The sequence below is a fragment of the Alexandromys fortis genome, unplaced genomic scaffold, assembly GCF_014885135.2.
Source record: "Alexandromys fortis isolate MF-2015 unplaced genomic scaffold, M_Fortis_MF-2015_v1.1 scaffold_180, whole genome shotgun sequence".
NCBI classification, from domain to species: Eukaryota; Metazoa; Chordata; class Mammalia; order Rodentia; family Cricetidae; genus Alexandromys; species Alexandromys fortis.
In genome coordinates, this window is record NW_026068143.1 from 2,002,675 (window position 1) to 2,009,290 (window position 6,616).

A 6,616-nucleotide genomic window follows, 5' to 3' on the forward strand; every position below is an offset into this window, starting at 1 on the left:
TTGACAAGTCTTACATATGTGAATAATTCTCTTCAATTCTGTTGCAGGGATCTGGGAGTATAGTTATTTGAGTCCTCTCCAGTTGACATGGGTTAAGTCATGCATTTGAGTAGCATTTTGTATGGGCAGAATTGAGACCTCTATGATACAGGCTCCTGAAGCTGCAGTATCTGCAGCAGCATTCTCTTGGGAAATGAGGCCAAGGAGGTTTTGGTGTTCTCTGAGATGTTGAATATATATGGGTTATTTTCCTACCTTCTAAGAGCAATCCAAGTTGTATCATCAATGCAGAAATAGGATTAGCATTTAATCTGGTATAGGCATAGGGTAAGTGTGGCAGTAGGTTCACCACATACGAGCTGAATAGAGGTTTCAGGGTTCTGGAATCTCTTGTAGGGCAATACATATGGCCATCATTTCCTTATATTGAGCAGACCCGCCCCCCCCTACAAGGGAGAATTTTGGTAATCTTTGTCTTGGCCCTCCATGCAGGGAAAACTATAAAGGCTGCCCCATTCTTCCCACCATCTGTGCAAACAGTAAAGTCTTGGGGCAGGGGCCTAAAAGAAAATACTAAGGGGACACTCCAGTGTAGTTTTTTGATATAACTCCACTAACCAGGACTCCCCAAAGAGAGTATCCAGGGTCCCCAGAAATCCCTCCAGTGCAAGACTCAGTCAAGAACAATATCTGGCCACCCATTCTAAATCCTTAATTTTGGATAAAATTATTATCTTAGAGGGATCTTTTTCATAATGTCGGAGGGACATGTCCCTGATTTTTATAATCGTATCAGCTATTTGATCAACTAGAGAGCACACTCTGTGAGTGACCCCCAGGGTGGTGCATACCCATTCTAGTGGTTGTGACTGCTGAACAAGGGCAGCCAGCTTGGTCTTTTTCCCTAATAATATCCAGCCTTTGGAATGTAAGCATTATATCTTGCCAAAGAAGCCTGATGAAGCTCGTTGATGGATTCAGTGAGTGCCTGACGACCCTCAGGGGGTAAGAAAATGATTTCATAAAGTTGACTCCCTAAAAGGAGATTATATAACACATCTAGTTTCCCAGTCTCTACAGGCAACCAGGGCTTAACCAAGTTCATTTCCTCCAGTATCCTTTGTAACCCCAATAAAGTGAGAGGCTTGGGCCGGATTAATTTGGGTCCATTCATTTTGGCTTGAGTGAGTGTTAATTGGGATCCCAATATATGAAATGGGGGTAACTTTTGTATTTTGTTTGGAGCTATTTTAAAGCCATGTTATTGGAGGATATCAACAATAGTGGTTACCCATAGAGCTAGCCCTGATTCCTCCAAATGTACAACCCAATGATTAGATCATCCACATAAACATATAGGAGGTTATTATCTTTGTCAAAATAAGGATAGAGAATACTAAACAAATATCGTTGGCAAAAGACCAGACTATTAGCCATCTCCTTGGTATCTCTCGTCAGGTCAAGAGGAGTTAACTATAGGAGTGGAAATGGCTAACTTTTCACAATCCTTCTCATGAAGAGGAAATGAGGAGAAGCAATCCTTTAGATCAATTTTAGTGAGGTGAAACTTGGAGGGGATTTCTATGACCCAAGGTAAGCCCCTTAAAGGGGCCCCTACTAGCTCCATATTGGCAGTGATTGCTCAAAGGTCCTGTAACATTTTTCAGTTCCCATTAGGCTTACATATTACAAGCACAAGGGCAGTTCCAGGGGCTCATTGAGGGCCTTATCCTTCTTTCTTTAAGCAGATTTCTACTGATTTCCTTGAGCATCTTATGTTTAAGTTCAGGTAATGGCCACTGCTCCACCCATACCAGCTTACCTGGTGTCCACTTAATGGGGGGGGGAACCCTGGGGGCAGTAGCCTCTACTTTTGGGATGAAGCCAGGTGTCAGGGGTCTGCCTGATGACACCTTGCTCAGTTTTATCATTATAAAACGCTAGGTGGTCAGTGGTAATAAAGGCATCCATTTATCCTAACAAATCATGTCCTGGGAGATTTCTAGACAACTCTGGAAGGATAAGAGGCCTGAACTTTCCTTTTTCCCTGTCCAGCCCCACCCAAGTGTATATTCATTTTCTTCTGTCAAGATGGAGCCCCTTTTTTGTCCTCTTCCCCTCTACTAATTTATCCTTTCCAGGGTGGCTTGGGGCATAAGGATGTGGCCACTCTCATTATAGACAATATCTCATTTCTTTTTTGTATTTGCCTCTGCCTGCCTTATTCCTTCTCCCTGGGATCTCTCTCAGTAAATTGTGCCTATTTTTATTCTTCCCCATCATCTGTCTCCTTTTCTTCCATTCTTTTGGTTAATTGGTTACTACTGGATTCTTCAGACCTCTACCAATCTTTGACCTTTTCGTGTTCCTCATCTATTTCCATCTCCCTCACCTTCCTAGACATTTAGTTATATTCAGATTTTTTAGACTTATTGTCTCTAACCTTCTCCTTATCCACCATTGGGGCAGGCAGAGCAGTAGGGTAAAAAACATGCCTTAAGGGCCATAATAGTTGTATAGAATCCTAATGGTGGGGTTATATCAAAGTGTTTTTTCCTTTCTCTGGCCAGAGTCTCCACCTGGTTCCATGTGTCCCATGAGAAAAGATTTCCAGTGGGTACCCAGGGGAACAGGGTAATTGTATACTCCCATGCCTGGATTGCATTGTGGTCTGACAATTTCAGGTCTTGGGAGACGAGCATATATCTTAATGCCTTAAGCACTGCATCATTTTCATGTGAAGTTGCATTACCCATCATATAGTACCACTCACCTTGATGACCAATTTTCCCTGGGACGAGTTGCCCCACATTCTGGCACCAATTGCTAGGCCTTCTAAGTCTCCTTATTCCCCAGAGAAAGGTGAATGTGCTATCCATCCATTCCACAGTCCTATATAACTCAGGACAATAAGACATGATAGGGAGTCAAGCCAAAGCAGGAACTCAGTTTATTACTGAGAACATCAGCTTATATAGGTTAAGTGACATCATGTGATGTGGGGGTACCTCTTGCCAATGAGATACAGCCAAGCTCTCTCTCTGGATGGAGGGGCATTTACCTAGTTTTTGCTGTCTCATCCTCACTCGGCTCCCTTAAACTCAAGTCAAGCTTTTCTCTGCCCTAAAGAACCTCTATGTACGGGTCCTGAGATAATTTTGGCCCAACACAGAATGTCGTAACAAAGTGCATTACTGACACATTTCTGGACATTTGTGTTGATAACAATGAATTCTACCCAGGGAATGGTTAGTCTGAAGGATATTTTTTGTATCCTTGTATAATTAACTCAGAGACTTTTTCCACATAAGTTTTCAGTTTTTTACTTGGTTTATGTGGTAAAAAGATCCATTCCAAGATAATATTATCTCTCTGCATTAAAATTCCTGTAGGAGAAATTTTTGATGGTAGTATGATGAGAATACAATCGAGCTCTGGATTCACCCTGTCAACATGTGCTTGTTGTAATTTTTTCTCAATCATTGTCAGTTCCTTTCCTGCTTCAGCTGTTAATTCTCTGGGACTGTTTAAATCTTTATTACCATCCAAGGTTTTCTACAAATGATTTATTAGATCAGGTGTTATCCCAATAGCTGGTTGTAGACTGGAAATGTCTCCTAACAGTCTTTGAAAGTCATTAAGAGTCTGGAGGCTATCTCTCCTAATTTGTGCCTTTTATGTCTTAATTTTTTGCAAACCTATTTTATAACCTAAATAATTAAGAGAGTCTCCTCTCTGAATCTTTTCAGGAGCAATCTGCAATCGCAATTTAGTAAAATTATCTTTATTTCATCAAACAATCTCTCCAAGGTATCCATGTTTGAATCAGATAACAAAATGTCGTCCATGTAATGATATACTATTGATTTGGGAAATTTCTTGCATATCATTTGCAATGGTTGATTTACAAAATATTGGCACAGGGAGGGGCTATTTAACATGACCTGGGGGAGGACGGCCCACTGGTATCTCTTTGAAGGTTGGGAATTATTATAAGTAGGTACTGTGAAGGCAAACTTTTCTCTATCTTGTTCTTGTAAAGGTATAGTGAAGAAACAATCCTTTAAATCAATAACTATAAGAGGCCATCCTTTTGGTAATAAAGAAGGCAAAGAATTCCAGATTGCAGAGGGCCCATAGGTTGAATAACCTTGTTGATAGCCCTGAGATCTGTCACCATTCTCCATTAACCTGATTTTTTCTTAACCACAAATACAGGAGAATTCCAAGGGCTGGTAGATTCTTCTATATGTCCAGCATCTAATTGCTCTTGTACCAGCTGTTCTAAGGCCTGTAACTTTTCCTCAGCTAAAGGCCATTGCTTTGTCCATATTGGTTTCTCAGTCAACCATTTTAGAGGCAAGGCTGTTGGTATCTCTGAAGGGACATCAATTGCTTGTTCTTGTACAGCCCAAATGGCCGGTTTTCTCCGTTTGTAATATCTTTTAATATTATTCTCAGAAATATAGGCTCTAGAAGTAGCAGGAATGTTAATTTGAGTATTCCATTGTTTTAATAGGTCACGACCCCAAAAATTCACTGCAATATTGGTTATGTATGGCCTTGATTTTCCTATTTGTCCCTCTGGCCCTATGTTCTGCCTTACTCGAGATAGGGTTCCAATTCCCAGGAGCTGAACATTTACATCCTGAAGAGGCCCGGACGGATTCCAAGATTCTGGGGTAATGATACTTACATCTGCACCTGTGTCCAGCAGGCCAGTAATAAAAATGCCATTTACACACACTCTCAGCTTAGGTCTTTGATCATTTATAGAAGTTTGCCAAAATACATGGAACTCATCCTTCTGATCATTATTGCTTGTAACAGTAGGCATGGGGCTTCCTAATTATCCTGACTAGGCACATTCTCTGCAGTAACTGGAAATGATATTTGCCATGGGGGCCTGTGAGGCCCCTCTCTCGCGTTTTCCTTCTGTAACAGGTTGCCTTGTCTATCTCTTTAGACCTGCATTCATTCGTCCAGTGTCTACCTTTCCCACATCTTCTACATAAACCTGAAGGCTGAGTCCTCTATTTTTCTTATTTCTAGAAGATGCATTATTATTATTTCTGAAAATCTGTTGTCTACAATTCCTTTTCATATGGCCCATTTTGCCACAATTATATCATTTTTTTATTCTGGTGTCTTATTTTACCATTGGAAATTGCTTCTTCTACCCATGCTTCAGTGCCATAGTCAAATGTATCAACATTCAGTGTATGTAAGACCCATTCTTCCAAGGGCGGTGATCTGAGCTCTAAAGGCCCCAAGACCCTTTTACATTCCACATTTGCATTTCCATAAGCCAAAGACTCAATTATTATATGTCTTGCTTCTGGGTCAGATACCCCTATTTGTACAGCTTTAGATAGTCTTTGTAAAAAGTCACTAAAGGGTTCTCTCAGACCCTGTTTAACTCTGACAAATGATACCATTCTCTGTCCTGGGTCTTGCACCCTGTCCCAAGCCTTTAAGGCTGCTGTAGTACATATTGAAAGTGTGTGTTCATCATAATTAGCTTGTTCCTGAGGGTTGGAAAAGAGCCCTTCACCTAGAAATTTATCTAGGGAAATGTCAATTCCCTTCACTCTTTCCTGCTGTCCTAAGAGTCTAGCCTCTTGCCTGAATAAGCATTTTCAGTTCAATTGCGATCCACTCTCAAGTACCATAGAGGATAACTGAAGCCACTCCAAGGGTGTGGCCCTGTTTGCTGCAGCCCATGACTTTAGCATCTCTTTAACAAAGGAAGCATGCATCCCAAAAGTCATAATAGCCTGTTTAATTTCTTGTTTTTATTTTTATTTTTTTTTAATTACCGCCTCCTCCCCATTTCCATTCCCCTCCCCCTCCTCCCACACATCTCCCGTCCCCCCATTCCCCTACCCCTCTCCCCCTCCACCCCACTCCATTCACCCTCACTCTCGAGAATGATGAGCAGTACAGCTTCCCTGCCCTGCGGGAAGTCCAAGGTACTCCCACTTCTATCCAGCACCAGGAAGGTGAGCATCCAAAAGGGCTAGGCTCCCATACAGTCAGTTCATGTATTAGGATCGAAACCTAGTACCATTGTCCTTGGCTTCTCATCAGTCTTCATTGTCCGCCATATTCAGGGAGTCCGGTTTCATCCCATGCTTATTCAGTCCCAGTCCTTCTGGCCTTGATGAGCTCCTAATAGATCAGATCCACTGTCACAGCGGATTGGTGCACCCCTCGTGGATCTTACTTCCTTGCTCATGTTCTCCCTCCTTCTGCTCCTCATTTGGGTCTTAAGAGCTTAGTCAGGTGCTCCAATTTGGGTCTCTGTCTCTATCTCGATCCATCGCCAGATGAAGGTTCTAAAGTGATATGTAAGATATTTATAAGTATGGCTATAGGATAGGGTCATTTCAGATTCCCTTTGCTCAGTTGCTCAAGGTACTCGCTGGGGACATCTCCCTAGACACCTGGAAGCCCCTCTAGAGTCAAGTATCTTGCCAACCCTAAGATGGCTCCCTTAATTAGGATATATATTTCACTGCTCCCATGTCCACCCTTCCTTTATCCCAACCATCCCATTCCCCCAAGCTCCCCCCAATCTCCCCTTCTCACGTTTCTCAGCCCATTACCCCTTGGC